General features: G+C 45.4%; 1 pseudogene; it reads right to left on the reverse strand.

The window, feature by feature from the left end:
• Positions 1 to 10560: 10560 nt before the first annotated feature.
• On the reverse strand, positions 10561 to 16044 carry LOC141133650 (E3 ubiquitin-protein ligase TRIM39-like; annotated as a pseudogene).
• Between the last annotated feature and the right edge of the window lie 2941 nt (positions 16045 to 18985).

The raw sequence follows: 18985 nt of genomic DNA on the forward strand, positions 1-18985 counted from the left end.
TTCTCTCCCCTGTATATTCTCACACTAACGATGTGGCTGACTCAGTACACCTTGTACGCCCACTACTACACCACAAGACATTACTGAGAATCCCTCCTACTCATTTTTCTTGCCCTTTACTTTCATTCAGCACCGCAGACATACCCCCCCCTTGCCCAGTTAGCCTCATGGCTGAACTCATGCTGTACTGGGGTCACGTTGTGCAGTGATTTTGGCTCAACCACAATGAACAGTACATTCACTGCGCTGGAGGATATCCTCTCTGTTTTGAGCCACCCCGTGCAGGGCGCAGGAGTTCAGGAGAACTACCATAGCCTAATACCTATACCACCCCATATATGGACGTCTCCTATACTCTCAACTACAGAATTTATTAGGATATCTTACCAGTTTGTAGAGTATGCGGTCATCTGCTTCAATGTCAAGTGAACTCTCATTTTTGTTGGTTTAGATGTTATAGTTTTTTTTTCACAATAGAGTTTAGATGTTATAGTTACCTGGAGAAATATATACCACTGCACTGTAGGCTGATGGTTCCTCCGCCTTGCCCGAGATGAGTACGGAACCCGGTCAATGGATGTAGGCTGAAGGGGTCATAGGAGCGCTCATTTTCAGTCATATTCCCACAAACAATTTCTGGTGGGCGCGTGACGCAGAAATGAGCGATTCACTAGCTTACTGTTGAGAACACAGATTTTCTGGTGTCCAATGTTAATTTTCTGTGTTAATTTTAGCATTCTGTTTTTTATTTTTCTTTACATTGCTTACTACCGATGAGATGTCGGGGTGGGTGGGAGCTCTGGGCTCTTGTCTACAGGTTATTGCCCACCCACTCCCCACATAGACCATTGTGTACAGCCGGGGCTCCGGCTCTGTATACATAAGAAAGTTATTAAGACTCACCTATTTAGTTGGTTTTACGGGTTTTATTTGACCTAAACCCTCATATACCTTTTTCTCCTACCTCCTTCTTCTTTCTGTTCTGTTCTGTCTCTTTCCCACTCACCCCTACCTTTCCTCCCCCCCTCCCTTCCCTTCCTGGATTAGATTACCCCCTTTTTACCCCGACACATGGCGGTAGATTCTCTTACGGTGACCTCTCTTAACGCCAGGGGCTTGAACACCCCGGAGAAGAGATGTATGTTACTCTGCGACCTTAAAAAATCTCGTACTGACATTGCCTTCATCCAGGAGACCCACTTTAAAACAGACAAATCCCCTATACTGCATAATAGATCTTTTACCCGTGTTTACCATTCAACCAACTCCCAATCTAAATCTAGGGGGTTTCCATAGTGATTTCCAGCAAACTACCATGGGAATTTCAAGAGATGTTAGCAGACCCCGAGGGGCGTTTTATATTTGTAAAGGGCTTGATTGCTGGGAACCAGTTCACATTAGCTACACTGTACGCCCCGAACGAACACCAGGACAGATTCCTTAAATGCACAATAGAAAAACTGACAAAATACAAACAAGGCCAACTACTCTTGGGAGGAGACCTAAATGTCCCTCTGACCCCTTCAATAGACACATCTTCTGGTAATTCCTCCTTCTCCCCTACTGCCAGGAAACGAATAATGCAGACTTTACATAGTGCTCAGCTGACCGATGTGTGGCGCCTCCAGCATTCAGGGGAAAGAGACTACTCCTTCTTCTCTCCCCCACACAAGGTGTATTCCAGAATCGACCTTTTCTTGATGCCCCACGACCAGTTACACCTTGTGAACTCCTCATCAATAGGTCAGATCACATGGTCTGACCACGCTCCCATTTCCCTCACATACATCCTCACAGACCGACCCTCACCCAGATCCCTGTTTTGGCGTCTGAACGAGAGTCTTCTACAAATTCCCGAGGTACTGGAGGATGTAACCAAAGAGCTTGATCTCTACTTCCGGGAGAATGATACTCAGGGATGCGACCCCGGAATATTATGGGAGGCTCACAAGTGTGTCCTGCGGGGAGTTCTCATTAAACACGGGGCGTCCATAAAGAGAAAAAGAAATGAACAAATCACTAAATTACTCGCAGCTTTGGCCTCAGTAGAAATACAACACAAACAAACACCCACTCAGGACCTGGAGGCGCAGTTGATGACGCTACGTACACAAATAACAGACCTATTACGCTACAAGGCAAAAGCGGCCCTTCAGTTTTGCCACAAACTCTCCTATGAATCCGGAGACAAATGTGGGAAACTATTGGCCAGATCTGTGAAAGAACTTAAATCAGCAGCTTATATCCCACAAATAATTGGCCCTGATGGCCAAAGAGCCACTACCCCAAAGCAAATATCCAAAGAATTTGGAGACTTTTACTCCAACTTATATAATCTCCCCAGCTCCCCTAGCGAACGAGCAACTGTAGAAAAATACATTTCAGACTCACAGCTCCCATCCCTTTCGGCTGAAACCCAGGAGATCTTAGATGAACCAATAACTTTGGAGGAACTCCAGTCAGCAGTGAAATCTATGAAAGTAGGCAAGGCCCCAGGACCAGATGGTTACACTGCTCAATACTATAAAGCCTTTCTCCCCATTTTAGGCCCACGATTAGTAGCTTTTTTTAATGCCCTAGGAGAAGAAGCTAGGTTCCCGAGTGAGACTCTTAAAGCCCATATTTCTCTGATTTATAAAGATGGGAAGGACCCGAGCGCATGCGGAAGCTACAGACCCATTTCCCTCTTAAATTTGGATCTAAAGTTATTCTCCAAAATAATTGCCACTAGACTGGCACAACATCTCCAAAACCTAATACACCTGGACCAGGTTGGGTTCATTCCCTCCAGAGAGGCAAGGGACAACACCATCAAAGCCCTTAATCTTATCCATTTAGCAAACTAGAACAAGACCCCCTGTATATTTGTGAACACCGATGCTGAAAAAGCTTTTGACAGGGTGAACTGGAACTACATGTTTTCAGTTCTCCGTCATATCGGCTTAGGAGACAGGATGCTGACATGGATCCGAAATATTTATTCCAACCCCTCAGCCCAAGTAAAAGTTAATGGTGTGCTATCAAGCCCCTTTTCTATTGCTAACGGCACTAGACAAGGCTGTCCCCTTTCCCCCCTACTATTTGCCCTATCCTTGGAACCTTTTTTATGCACTATTAGAGCAAACCCAGACATAACAGGGCTTCAAATAGGTGACTCCCACTGCAAAATTTCAGCATATATGGATGATCTATTATTCTCCCTATCCAACGCAAGAATCTCTCTGCCAAACCTCATGCAAGAATTTAAAACCTATGGAGCCATGTCTCACTTAAAGATAAACTTCTCAAAGTCAGAAGCAATGGGCATTTCTATACCCCCCCCCCGACACTGAGGGACTTGCAGTCTAACTTCAACTTTAAGTGGACGGATACAGCCCTAACATATCTAGGTACAAAGATTCCCTCTGACCTGTCACGAACGTTTGAACTGAACTTCCCACCCTTGCTGATTAAAACCCGGATTTTGTTAGAAAAGTGGAACACAGGTTTTCACTCCTGGTTCGGGAGATGTAATCTTTTGAAAATGTGCGTTCTACCTAAATTTACCTACCTGATCCAAGCATTACCCATTCATATCCCATCCTCATTCTTCAAGCAGCTCCAATCCCTTTTCACCAGATTTGTGTGGGCTCATAAAAAGCACCGCTTGAAACATTCACAGCTCACGCTTCCCAAAAGAGAGGGGGGACTAGCATTGCCTGACATTCGTCAATATTATCTTGCCTCTCACCTAGGGCGAATACTGGACTGGAGGAGAAATAAAACATTTAAACTTTGGGTACAACTGGAACAGTCCCAAACACTGATACCTCTAAAGAGTGCACTATGGTGTTTTGATGCCCTCCCACCTAAACTGAGGTCACACCCTTCAATAGGTACCACCCTGAGACATAGCCACCAAACAGCCATGCAGACCTCCCTCACAACAAAAAACTCGCCTCTATTTCCTATCCTTGGCCACCCAAACTTTACCCCGAGATTACATACAGCAGACTATAACAACCTTAGAGACTCAGGTAGAGATCACGCAGCCAAATTTATCATTGGAGGAAAATGGCCATCCATACATGATTTAATCAACCCAGCAGGTGACTACCATCTCCGTTTCTGGAAAGCTGCCCAACTGCACCATTTCCTCCACTCCCTACCAAAAACACAAACGTTTGTCCGCCAACTAACGACGTTCGAGGAGCTCTGTTCAGGAGAAGGCCCATTGGCCCATATTCTGTCCCAAACTTACTCATTATTAATCTCACCAAAAGAACAACCCCCACCTCCCTACTTAGCCAGATGGGAGAGAGACCTGAACTGCTCGTTTTCAGAAGCACAGCGACAACGTATAATCACACTTGCCCTTAAATCTTCGCTTTGCACTAAAATTCAGGAAACGAATTTCAAGCTCCTCACCTGTTGGTACCTGACCCCCTCCAGACTACAGAAATGCTTCCCTTCTTCCTCGAGCCAGTGCTGGCGCTGCGCTGAGGAGGAGGGAACCTTGATCCACATTTTTTGGTCATGCCCGAAGTTGAAAGACTTCTGGGGTGAAGTCAGACGGATAACACAAAAGTGCACAGAGTATATTATTCCAGACGAGGCCGCGTTCTTTCTCCTACACCTTTCCTCGATCCCCATCAAGAGATATAAGAAATCTCTCACACGCCACTTGCTCAATGCAGCAAAGACATGTATCCCACTTTGCTGGAAACAACCCTCTCCACCAGCCCTCTCGATGTGGCTGCGGAGAGTGGAGGACATAAAGAATATGGAAGACCTGATCCTTACTGCTCAACATAAACAAGAAGCCTTTAAAAAAACATGGGACATATGGAACGCATTTATTTTTTCCGAGGAAGGACAACGCTTACTTGGCTCATAACTTCTTCCCCACACGTTTTAGGTGGACTCCGTTGGGACCGGTATACTGGTTTAACTACCGCCATGTCTCCTTCTTCTCCCGTCTCCTTCTTCTCCCACCTCCTGCTACTTCTCTATTACTTCTCTTTCTTCCTCTAAAACTCTCTCCCTTATCTTTCCCACCTCATCTCTAGTCTAGGGACTTCGGTCCCCATTTTCTTTAGAAATATGGAAAAAGTTGGGGGGGGAGTACCCCGGAGCTGTAGATATCAGCACATTGTCTCGGGTTTCTCTATTCCCTACCTGAAATATTCATATACTCGGAAGTCGCAGACCTAACTATGTACTGTATCATATTTTGTACTAATTTGACCCCTGTATAATGACCACGACAAAGTGCTTATTGTTTATGTTTTTTGTATCGGGGCCCCCACCCCTGTTTGGAGTTGAATAAACTTGATATTTGAAAAAAAAAAAAGAAGATAACAGATGACCTGTTGAGGCTGGATGGGTTGGAGGATGAGGCTCCTGGAGGACCATCCTCCTCTGCCATGACCCACTCCCCTGGACCTGTTCAGGATCCCTCCCCAGTTCTTGTGGCCACCCCTTCTGTGTCTGTAAGTATTCTTTCTGTGTTTTTCTCTGTGTCCCCCCCAGCCTACTGTACCTGCTCCTCTTGTGTCAGAACCTTCCAAGTCTGTGTCCCCCATGAATCTACCCCTCGTCAGTCTGACTTAAAGGAAGGTTCCCCCCACCAGAAGTGGTAGAGAGTACCAAAAAGGGTGCTGCTGCCTCTTCTGTAAAGAAGTCCTCTGTAAAGACTTCAAAGATAAAGGCAAGAGATGAAAACATCTTTGAGTCTTACCTGCAGTACCTGGAGGAGAGAAGGTAGGTTGTGAGGCGGAAGAGGCAGGTGGTGAGGACGTAACAGGGCCTTCTTTTTGTTCAGCCAATTAGATGCTGAAATGTTATTTTTGCAAGAGACTAGGCTCACCTCCTTGGCAGATATTCATATGGCCAAGAGAGAGTGGAGGTATGGTCCATCTTACTGGTCTCTTACAGCGGTGTGGCGGTGTTGTTTAAAACCAGCATGGTAACTGTCCGGCTGGCTAATGAGCTGGAGATTGGGAGATGTATGGTCTTAGACGTCCTTGTAGGAGGGCAGGACCTGCGCCTAATGCTTATGGGCCACACACAAAGTGGGACAGGAAATGCCTTTTTACAAGGATCAAGCCATTTCTTTTTACATCCCGGCAAGTAGTCTTTGGAGATGACTTTCATACAGTGACTAGGCCCAAGGACAGGAAGGGCTTCAAGGACAAGCTGGGATATGATAGCCTTTTTTAAAATAATATAGTTAGGGATGCTGGTCTGAGTAGGATAGATATATATATATATATATATATATATATATATATTTTTTTTTTTTTTTTTTTTAAGGAGACCTCTGCTTTCTCGTCCACAGTGGTACAGGCAGCGGAGTTCTCTGATCACTGTATGCTATCTGTGGTCCTGAAAGCTTCAGACGCCCCTCAGATGGGCAAGGGCATCTGGAGATTGAATTCGACTCTCCTCGAGGATGAACATGTTAGACAATCCTTTGAGGAATTCTTTCAGGCACAGGTGACCATCCTGGACCTCTGTAGCAGCAAGGCTGAGTGGTGGGAGCTGACCAAAAAGAGGATCGCTGGATTCCTCCTGGGGCATAGGCAATAGAAAGCAGTTTGATAGATACACGACCTACCAATGTTTGTGGAGGAAGCTGGATATTCCTGTCTTGAGAGGAGAAGATCCTGGGGCAATCTCCGAAGTGAAAGTCCTCCTCAGGAAGTGTCAATATGACCGGCATGCCTCTTTGGTTCTGGAGAGGGATTATGGGAAGTACCACTCGCCTGACCCTTACCAGAACTGCAAACAAGGTTTAGCTGTTAAGACGGTCGTTGGCCTTAAGGATAGTACAGGTTCCTTGACAATGTCCAGGTCAGGGATCCTGGAGGTTGTGAGGTCTTTTTATGCTGACCTTCTTGGGAGGAAACGTGACCAGGGCTGGTGCAAGGATTTTTGACACCCTAGGCGAAAACTAATTTTGCTGCCCCCCCCCTTGGCTCCACCCCTGACTCGTCTCCCTTTGCCCTGCCCATGTATACCCTACCTTTTTAATGAAGCGCCTATCAATGCAGCCTACCAGCACCCAACAATGCAGCCTAGCAGCACCCAACAATGCAGCCTACCAGCGCCTATCAATGCAGCCTACCAACGCCCATCAATGCAGCCTACCAGCGCCCAACAATGCAGCCTACCAGTGCCCATCAATGAATGTTTGCTTGCTTCCATTCATACGGGAGTCGGGACACAGACACAGTCCTCCGCTGCCGCTGCGCCTCTGACACTATGTGCGAATGGAGCGGCGGCTGCCTGCTGATGCTGAGACTTAGTTGCTTGCTGCAGAGAGAAGAGAGTAGGAACGCCAGTGGCCAGGCGCCCTAGTGGTAGCACCGGCCTTGACCGTGACAAGCTTTTTGGACTCTACTCCAGGTCCAAATGGTGGAGATGGTCCATTGATGAATTTGACAGAGGAGATCACAGTTGAAGAGGTGATGAGGGCAATTGAACAGCTTGCCATCAAAAAGCCACCTGGACGGCTGAGTTTTACAAAGCCTTTAGGTCTATTCTGGCTCCACATTTGGTAGAGGTTTTTAACAGTTGCCTTGCTGAGGGGGTGCTTTCCCCTTCCATGAGGCACTCAGCTGTGATTCTCCTTTCAAAAGGTAAAGATCCTTAGATCAGCCTTCTCAATGTCGATAGAAAGGTACTGGCCAAGATACTTTTCTGGCGCCTTTCGTCAGTAGCAGGGTCTTTGCTTTCTCGCCATCAGCACTGTTCGGTCCAGGGTAGAAGCACCTTTACAGCGGTTTTAGCTGTCCAGGAGGCCTTGGAGCAGTGCAGGGCTGCAGGCTGGGGAAAGTATTTTCTGGTGTTGGATCAGGCAAAGGCTTTTGATCGTGTTAACCGTGAGTACCTGTGGCTGCTCCTTAGTAAGTATGGTTTGGTATGGTTTTGTTGATTGGTTGAAAGTCTTGTATAAGGGGGTGAAAAGCTTCCCTCTTGTTAATGGTTGGGTTGGGCAGTCCTTTGAGGTTGATTCCGAGGTGCACCAGGGTTGTCCCCTGAATCCCCTGCTCTATGTGTTTGCAATTGACCCCTTCATCAGGAGGCTAGAGAAACAGCATGTTGTGTGGGGTACCAGTGGGGCTCCCGGGTGAGCCACCTTTGAGGGTTGTTGCCTATGTGGATGATGTGCTGGCGATTGTCACTGGGACAGATGAAGTAGAGGAGGTGGTCTCTCTGACATCACGGTACTCTGGAGCATCAGGCTTCAAGATCAATCAGGAAAAGAGTGAAGTTTTCTGGATGGGAAAGGAAGGTGAGGGGTTTGCTTTCCCGGACACCTATCCATGGCCCTAGGAAAAAATTTAGATACTAGGCATTGAATTTGGATCTGGCGATTATGAACTCATTATGGCCGATTATGGGGGCTTGGTTGAAAGCATGGAGGGGTTTCAAGCAGCCTGACTGCCAGGAATCTCTTTCCCGGGTGGCTGTCTGTCTCTTATCACCTAGATTTTATAATTTATGATTCATTTTTTAGAAATGGCTGTGTGCATAGGTGATGGGTTGTGCATCTTAGGACCTCTCTGCTGCTTTATGTAAATAGTTTTCTAAAAATGTGTTGGTAGTGGACTATGTTTATATTGTATATATTCTGAACATGGATGTGTATTCCTTTGTTTTCAGTTGAAGTTTTGTACTATGGTTTTGTTTTTTACTTTTGTATAAAATTTGTTGCTTGATTCTTTTCAATAGTAGATCAGCAGAGTCCTCCAGCATAGTATTTCAGGAGAGGAGAGTTATAGAGGAAGGAGCAGAGTCCTCCAGCAGAGCACAGTATTTCAGGAGAGGAGAGTTATAGAGGAAGGAGCAGAGTCCCCCAGCAGAGCAGAGTATTTCAGGAGAGGAGAGTTATAGAGGAAGGAGCAGAGTCCTCCAGCAGAGCAGAGTATTTCAGGAGAGGAGAGTTATCACATCACATGTGGGTGGTAATGATGGGAGGGGTTTAGTGTATATATATTGTTTTGTGTCACTTGATTGTTGTCCTGTGGAAGACGAGCTTGTGCCTCATCAAAACGTTGAAAGAAAATGTCATCACTGAGCCTAGGTTCACATATGTTCAAACACAGACATCACATGTGATTCGCACCCGCACTACGCATGCGATGTCTGTGCAATACGAGTTCAGCCATACAGTTGCATGGCTGAACTCGCATTAAATTCGCAGGAAACATTTTTTTCCCCCGCACTGGAATCGGATCGCATGGGTGTTCTCACCTATGCGATCCGATTCCTGTGCGAGTTCATAGTTCACACTGCGATCTGTGAACCGATCTGGGGTCGTGTCATGAACAATGTATTGACACCCGCAGCGGTTCGCAGAGGGCAGTGAGAACTGCCTGCGGGAGGGATGTGATGCGGGAACCAGCGCTGTAATTGCGCCGGTTCCCGCATCGCACATATGTGACCCTAGGCTGAGTGTTCACCTGTCAGGACCCGTGAGTGCCGCCTTACCTTTTGTATTTTATGGACTTCATGCTTTGCTGAGCACCCGGGACCATTTTGTCTCAGATATGTGTGCGGTGACAACTACTGGAATACAGTGGAGCCTTTGATTATGAGCATAATCCGTTCCAGGAGAATGCTTGTAATCCAAAGCACTCACATATCAAAGCGAGTTTCCCCATAGAAGATTCAATGGAAACGAAGATAATTTGTTCCGCATTGACTTCTATTGCATGCAATACCGCATGTGGCCAGAGGTGGGGGGGGGCGATGGAGAGCCTCGGAAATACTCGGGGACAGCTCGGCTGAACTTGGAAACCCTCGGAAAGGCTCAGAAACACTCGGGAACGGAGTATTTCCGAACCGTTCCGAGTGTCACCGGCGCCCCCGCACCTCTGGCCAAATGTGGTACAGCACACCCCATTCGCTTGAATTTCTGCTCGTTTTGTCAGACAACACTCGCAAACCGAGTCAGGATTTAAAAAAAAAAAAAGTTGCTCGTCTTTCAAAACGCTTGTTGAACGCGTTACTCATTAACCAAGGTTAACCAAGGTTCCAGTGTATATATATATATTATATACAGCAGGGGTAGGCAACCTGGGGGCCCTCCAGCTGTTGCAGAACTACAAGTCCCATCATGCCTCTGGGAGTAAATTGTAATTGCCAGCCTTGCAATGCCCCATGGGAAATGTAGTTCCACAACAGCTGGAGGGCCCCCCCTGGTTGCCTACGTAAACGCAGCAGCTAATCGCAATGTGCAAATGCAAGTGATCGCTGTGCCTGGAGTCTCGGAATTTCAAAATAACAAAACATGCTTTTAACAGCCGCCCGTGTGAAAGGGGCCTAATTCATTATCAACATCAATCCCTAGATCCTTGTAACAATCTCATCATGCCATGTTCTCTCTTAGAAAGGACACCGGAGGATGGGCATGACAGCACTTGGATGGCAAACTGGGCCGAGTCAGCCTACTTGTCCAGTCTGTAGACCCAAAAAATCCCAGCATGCCCTATAAACTGAGTGTCATGGATGCTCCCTTTACATTACAAAAAAACAAAAAAAGTTTTATGCAACTGAAAACAAATACATGGATCAGATTAAAAATGTTTAATTTTATTTGAATTATAAAACCATAAATCATTGTACTTTCCTTTTAAATCATGAAATCAGGACTGGGGATATGTTGGGTTGGTCTTTGGGCTCATCCAAGCCAAATATTCACCAACGCCAAAAAAACAAGCAGTAGCCACACTCAGGATTCCAGTCTGACAATCAACTTTATTGATACAACACCATCTGCACAAACTCCTCCCTCTGATGCGTTTGCCCCCTCCCAATAGAACTTCATTGTAGAGACTAGAGGTGTGGTTGCTCCTTCCTTGGTGTTGGTGAATGTATTCTGTTGCTGAACCTTTTCATTATATAATGATTATGATCAGGTCTGATTAGAAAATATAAAACATTTTTTTTATCCCAGGTAAATATAAAGTACAGTGGAACCTCGGATTACGAGCATAATCCGTTCCAGGAGAATGCTTGTAATCCAAAGCACTCGCATATCAAAGCGAGTTTCCCCCATAGAAGTCAATGGAAACGAAGATAATTTGTTCCGCATTGACTTCTATGACATGCAATACCGCATGTGGCCAGAGGTGGAGGGGGGGCACCAGAGAGCCTCGGAAATACTTGGGGACAGCTCAGCTGAACTCGGAAACCCTCGGAAATACTCGGGAACGGAGTATTTCTGAGTGTTTCCGAGTATCTCCGAGTGATTCCGAGTATTTCCAAACGACTCTGAGTGCCACCGGCGCCCCCGCACCTCTTGCCAAATGCGGTACTGCACACCCCATTAGCTTGAATTTTGCTTGTTTTGCCAGACAACACTCGCAAACCGAGTCAGGATTTAAAAAAAAAAAAAAAGTTGCTCGTCTTTTAAAATGCTCGTTAACCGCGTTACTCGTAAACCAAGGTTCCACTGTATTGTTTATGAATATTTCACATTTGCCAAGTGCAGACAGCAGGTGGTGCTATTGGGTCAGTTCACCAGCTCTCCTTCTCCAGTAACTGACTTATGTGCTGTGAAGTCTGTAATTTGATCTTCCTGCCATTCAAGGCCACACCCAGCTGGATGAGTCAGAGGAAGGACACGCCCACCTCTCCGCCTCTTCTTCATACAGCTTTGTGTGGAGGATCAATGAGAGAGAGACAACCCAAAAGTCAGCTGGTCTGTCTGATGGGGAAGCCCAGAATTTCCAGTGACACCGTGTCATGTCATCAATGGAAATATTTGTACCAGTATACAGGCGGTCCCCTAGTTACAAACATCCGACTTGCAAAACGGAGGGAGACAAAAGGAAGTGAGATGAAATCTACCCCTAGGAAGGGAAATTCTCTCCTGTAAGAGTTAATATGGGAAAAAGGTGTCTCCTCTCCACTGATGCTTTATCACCAATCCTTGTTTCACTAAAGACCCCAAACTTTTCAAAATCCAATTGTCATTGGGACAGAAAGTGGGGTGAAATCTTCTGAACTGTGTGGCTGGAACTACACTTAAAAAATGTACCTGTTCCGACTTACAAACAAATTCGACTTAAGAACAAACCTACAGACCCGATCTTGTTTGTATCTGGGGACTGCCTGGTATATACAAGTTATAGAGAAACGTGACATTAAAAATGATTTATAAATGATTAAATATTCCCAACACCTTTTTATTATTTTTTTATATAAAGATCTAAACACATTATTGTTCTTTTTAAGCAATTTGTATTTCAGTAAAATGAAAAAAAAAAAACAACTATACAAGAGACTCCCATGCTGAGACATTACCACTTGCCGACCGCCGCACGCCGATATACGCCGGCAGAATGGCAGCGGTGGGCAAATGGGCGTATCTGTACCTTCCCTTCAATTGGCCGGGCTAGCGGGCACGCACGCACCACCCGCGGGGCTAGCGGGCATGCGCCGCATACAGCGTGACCGTGCCCATGGGTCCCGCGGACTCGATGTCCGCCGGTGTCCCGCGATCGTGTCACGGAGCCGCAGAACAGGGAGATGCCTATGTAAACAAGGCATTTCCCCGTTCTGCCTTGTGACATGACAGAGATCTACTCCTCCCTGTGATCGCTGTCATGTTAGTGGTAGCCCATCCCCCCACAGTTAGAATCACACCCTAGGACACACTTAACCCCTTGATCGCCCCCTAGTGTTTACCCCCTTCCCTGCCAGTGTCATTTACACAGTAATCGGTGCATTTTTATAGCACTGATCGCTGTATAAATGACAATGGTCCCAAAATAGTGTCAAAAGTGTCCGATGTGTCCGCCATAATGTCGCAGTCACGATAAAAATCGCAGATCACCGCCATTACTAATAAAAAAAAATGAATAATAAAAATGCCATAAAACTATCCCCTATTTTGTAGACGCTATAACTTTTGCGCAATCCAATCAATAAACGCTTATTGCGATTTTATTTTTTTTACCAAAAATGTAGAAGAATACGTATCGGCCTAAACTGAGGAAAAAATTATTTTTTTTAGATATTTTTGGGGGATATTTATTATAGCAAAAAGTAAAAAATATTGCTTTTTTTAAAAAATTATTGCTCTTTTTTTGTTTAAAGTGCAAAAAATAAAAACCGCAGAGGTCATCAAATACCACCGAAAGAAAGCTCTATATGTGGGGAAAAAAGGACGTCAATTTTGTTTTGGTACACCGTCGCACGACCGCTCAATTGTCAGTTAAAGCGACGCCGTGCCGAATCGCAAAAAGTGCTCTGGTCAGGAAGGGGGTAAAATCTGGCTGAAGCGGTTAAAGGAAACCTCTACTGAGGGGACTGTGGAGAAGACAATGCTGGACTCCTGAAAATGCTGCTTGCCTGGCTGTCTCTGGTATTGTCTCAGTACTTTAATGCCGTGTACACACGGGCGGACTTTCCGAGCAGACAGGTCCTAAGGGACGAATCCGTCGGACAATCCGACCGTGTGTGGGCTTCATCGGACCTTTTCGGTCGAAAATCAGACGGACTTTAGATAGATAGATAGATAGATAGATAGATAGATAGATAGATAGATAGATAGATAGATAGATAGATAGATCACAATAGTCTTGGCCTAGTGACTGTCCAATAGCAGTGAATCCTGTAGTTGGTTAGTTATTCCAGCCAATCACAGTGATCTGTGAGGGAGGATAAATCTCACTTAAATGGATATTGAACCCAAAACCAAAAAATGTAATCTATTGCAGCTCAACAATCATAAGATGTGGTGGCTGCATTCGTTTTTAGGCTTTACTCCCTGTTTTCACCGGGTGATCTGTCAGTAACACACCTCCTGTATTAGAGTGCCCCCCCCCTACTCTGGATGAAGGAGCAATGGAGACAACAATGGACAAGAGCATAGTCAGTCAGGGGGGATGGGAGTGTTAGATGTACTAGCAGATATAAATACACTAACAAATTGAAGCCAAGTTCCAGCTCACACTTTATAATCAGTTACAGCAAACAGTTTTTTTCTTTTTAGGATAAAAGGTTTTACATTAATAAATAAAAGCTGGTCATTGTAAGCACCCCTGTCAGTGGTAAATGTCACTGTTTCATCTCTGTAAACTGGTACATCTGGAAGAGAGCTTATTCTTTTGAAAAACAACAGACTTACTGGCCAGATCACCAGATGAAAATAGAAGAAAGAAAGCCTAAGAAAGAAAATGAATGCAGCCATCAAATCTAAGAATTGGTAAATGCAATATAATAAATGTTTGCTTTTGGGAATATCACTTTAAGTGTCCCCAATAATTTATCTTTCCACCCCATCCCCCTCTTCCTGTGATGTCACCAGTATCTGGGCGGAGTTCTCACATCTCCTAATTCCCCCCACAGATCTTTATACAACCTTTATATACATATATCCCCGCATGGAGGGGCTCAGTGAAGGTGGTGGTGAAGGTGTGGAGATGTCGGATCGGGTCACACAGATCATAAAAGGAGATCCGTCCGACTTCATAATCCAGATATATCCTGACTCTGTTACTGGGGATATTGGGGGGTAAGAAGATCTGTTTACTGTCATGTATCACCCAATACTGATCACCAATCCTCCACAAACACCAGGACTTGTTATTACATCCAATCAGTGACTCCCCTCCTCTCCTCTCTATACTGGGGTAACACATCCCGACTATCCACCAATCTGATCCCCCGACATCCACTTCCCAGTAATGTCTCCCTGAGGAGAAACTCCGACTGCTCAACACCTGAGAATAACGCTGAAATCTCTCTGGTGTTTCTGGACGATTCTGTTCTCTATCTGACACGGATACAGTTTTCCTGTCATCTGATATATGGAGATAATTACCAGCTGTGTTTACATCCAGTAATATGTCTGCAGCTCCCTGTATATAGAAGTATACATTTACCTCTGTTATTATATCAGATAATGTGTGTAATGTGTGTGATATCCCATCCACATCCAGACCCCCTCCATCATGGAGGAGTTCCTCATGTCTCTCTCTGTCCTCATTATCTCCATCCTCAGTACCACACAAGTCACCTGTGTCTGATTCCTGTAAGACAGTCAGTGGATCCGTCATGTTACACAGCTCCTCAATGTGACGTATCTTCCTGGACAGCTCCTCCTTCTTTATTTCCAGATCCCGGATGGAGATGGAGATCCGCTCTGCCCTCCCGGAGATTTCCCTCAGGACTCTCTTCTCCAGGTCTTCCAGACGTCTCCTGAGATCTCTAAACAGGGCAGTGACTCTCTCGGTGTCACCAGATGCTTCTTCTTCTACTTTCCTCCTGTGTTCCTGCAGACTCTGGACTCTTTCCTCCATCTCCTCTCTCTTTATCAGAAGTTTCTGCAGAACATTCCTCAGAGTCTTCTTCTTCTTCTCAGAAGCCTCATCCAGCATCTCCACCTGGTGTCCTCGATGTTCTCCAGCCAGAGTACAGGACACACAGATACAGGTCTCATCCTCAGTGCAGTAATACTCCAGGATCTTCTTATGGACGGAGCATTTCCTGCTCTCCATGGACAAGGTGGGGTCACATAAGACGTGTTCTGGGGACTTTTTGTGGACTTTCAGGTGTTTATCACACAGAGAAACCTCACAGTGCAGACAGGATCTAATAGCAGGTACAGGATAGTCCACACAGTGAGTACAGAAGACCCCGGACTCCTCCCGATCTGGCTGAGCAGACAGGAAATTCTCCACTATGTTACGTAGTGTTATGTTCCTCTGCAGTGCAGGCCGATCCGGAAACTTCTCTCTGCATTCAGGACAGGAATATCCTCCAGACCCCTCCTGTGTATCCAGCACACGATCAATACAGACCCGGCAGAAGTTGTGTCCACATCTCAGCATTACAGGATCTGTATAAATGTTCAGACAGACGGAACATTCCAGCTCAGCTCTCAGGTTAGCAGACGCCATCGCTGACAGTAGAAGAGAGAAATGAAAGTGAAAATCTCTGACACCGGAGAAGAATGCAGTTGGGAGGGGTCACTTCCTCCTACACAGGGCGAGGCTGGGCTGTGACTTGTACTTTATTCATAGGGTTGGGTATATGAACGGATACAGATAATAAAACAATTCTCACTAAGAATAATGTACCTATTTCAGAAAAATGCTCATCCTGTATTTAGGGTTGCCACTTTTTCTTCAAGCCAAACCCGAACATTTTAGCGGCGCATAGTAATTACATAAACACTATAGCGGGGGTCTCCAAACTTTCTAAACAAAGGGCCAGTTTACTGTCCTTCAGACTTTAGAGGGCCGGACTGTGGCCATTGGGAGTAGAAAATGTCCTGATGTCAGTGGGAAAAAATAATGCCCTATCATTTGTTTCAATGGGAGTAATTGCGCCCCATCATTGGTCTCAGTGGGAGCAATTGTGCCCCATCATTGGTCTCAGTGGGAGCAATTGTGCCCCATCATTGGTCTTGGTGGGAGGAACTGTGCCCCATCATTGGTCTCTGTGGGAGAATTAGTGCCCCATCATTGGTCTCAGTGGGAGGAATTGTTTCCTATCATTGGTCTTAGTGGGGGGAATAGTTCCCTATCATTGATCTCAGTGGGAAGAACTGTGCCCCATCATTGGTCTCAGTGGGAGGAATTGTGCCCCATCATTGGTCTCAGTGGGAGGAATTGTGCCCCTTCATTGGTATCATTGGGAGGAACTGTGCCCCATCATTGGTATCAGTGGGAGGAACTGTGCCCCATCATTGATGTCATTGGCCCTCATTGCTGCTGTCATTGAGAGAAATTGTGCCCCATTTTTGCTGTAATTTGAAAGATTTGTGCCCTATCATTAGTGTCAGTGGGGGGGAATCATGGTCCATTGTTTGTATCAGTGGATGAAATAGTGCCCCAAGGGCTGGATAAAAGCAAGCAAAGGGCTGCAGTTTGGAGACCACTATAGGATTATAACAGACCTGGGACACCTTTGGGCACTCCAAAGAGAATAGTAATGCGGCACATATGAGCCCCCTCTCCCTCCTGTCAGGCCCTATCCCGAGCCACATTCTTGTCTGAATAATGTGTCCGGGTTTCAGGTGGACTGAAACCCCTGACACATGGTTCCAAACCCGGACTGTCCGGGTGAATCCTGAACAGGTGGCAAACCTACCTGTATTGCATATCCACTGTGTCCATAGGCAGGGGCATAACTAGAGTCAGGCTCATCGGACACATGCCCCTCATTTAGTACTGGGTGCCTGTGCCTCACATCCCAGCACTGATCACCAACCATTTCTTCTATTCTGCCACCTGTCAGAGCTCAAACACACATGTACAGTATGTGTGTATATATATATATATATATATATATATATATATATATATATATATATATATATATATATTATATATATATACACTCACCCACACATGCACATTTAGAAATAAATGTAAACAAACATCTTAAAATGTATTAAAATATGTTTTAATTAACAATTTACCAACCCGGCCAATTCTGACATTTCTCTCCTACATGTAAAAATCATCATTTTTTTGCTAGAAAATTACATAGAACCCCCAAACATTTTATATGTTTTTTTTAGCAGAGACCCTGGAGAATACAATGTCGGTCATTGCAACTCTTTATCTCGCTCGGTATTTGCGCAGCAATTTTTTAAATGCGTTTTTTTGTGCTTTAAAAATATACAAAAGAGTAAAGTTAGCCCAATTTTTTTGGCATAATGTGAAAGATGAAGTTACGCCGAGTAAATAGATACCTAACATGTCACCCTTCAAAATTGCAAACGCTCGTGGAATGGCGCCAAGCTTCGGTACTTAAATCCCCATAAGCGACTCCTAAAATTTTTTACTGGTTACATATTTTGAATTACAGAGGAGGTCTAGGGCTAGAATTATTGCTCTCGCTCTAACGTCCCCGGCGACACCTCACATGTGTGGTTTGAACACCGTTTTCATATGTGGGCGGGACTTACGTGTGCGTCCGCTTCTGTGTGCGAGCACACGGGGACAGGGGCACTTTAAAAAAAAAAATATTGTTAATTGTTAACTGTTAATTTTACTTTATATTTTTTAGTTTGACACTTTCAAAAAATAATTTGATCGCTTTTATTCCTATTACAAGGAAAGTAAACATCCCTTGTAATAGGAATATGACATGACAGGTCCTCTTTACAGTGAGATATGGGGGTCTATAAGACCTCACATCTCACCTCTAGGCTGGGAATCCTGAAATAAAATAAAAAAATAAAACGATCTCAGCTTTCCAGCCGAGGCGGCGCCGTTTGTTTGAATGCAGAGGCCGGGCGTGACGTCATAACATCGCGCCCATCTGGTCCGCCGAAAATGGTAAACATCCGGGGCCGGTGGATCCGTTCTCCGACTCACCGATCACAGCGGAGAGTCGGTAGAAGCACCGGAGGGCGGCGGGAGGGGGGGGTGTCCCCTCTCGCCTCCCATAAGAACGATCAAGCGGCGGAACAGCCTCTATGATCATTCTTATGGTGTAGGGAATCGCTGGCTGAGAAAGCCGACATCTGAATGATGCCTGTAGCTGCACCCATCATTCAGATATACCCCCCGTAAAGCCCAGGAACGTCATATGACGGCCAGCCATCAGACAAGTGGTTAAATAAGCACGTATCAATGTACAAAAAAAAAGAAACAATTTTTTTAAATTGATTAAAGCATTTAATTTTTGAGGTGCAGTAAAACCCTGCTGTTGAGCTGTGCTTTTACTGCCCCTTAACCACCATGTTTTAGCTGTAGAGGCAGCAGCTGGGCATGTTCACCAATTATACCCCCCGTTGCTTTCAGCAGGTATAGCACCCACTGACTGTGACCCATTCAAGTGCAAGGCAGCACTCTGCAGGTGTAGCGTCACATATGGCGACCCGTCACATTTGGCTACCCGCTGGACTGCTTTAAAGTGGAGTTCCACCCACTTTTACAACTCTTCAGCATCCCTCACTAAACTGTGCACTGTAAACGAATTGGATATTTTTTTTTTTTTTTTCTCAGCACCTACTGTATATCTGCTGTAT

The sequence above is a fragment of the Aquarana catesbeiana genome, linkage group LG03 (genome assembly GCF_042186555.1).
Source record: "Aquarana catesbeiana isolate 2022-GZ linkage group LG03, ASM4218655v1, whole genome shotgun sequence".
NCBI classification, from domain to species: Eukaryota; Metazoa; Chordata; class Amphibia; order Anura; family Ranidae; genus Aquarana; species Aquarana catesbeiana.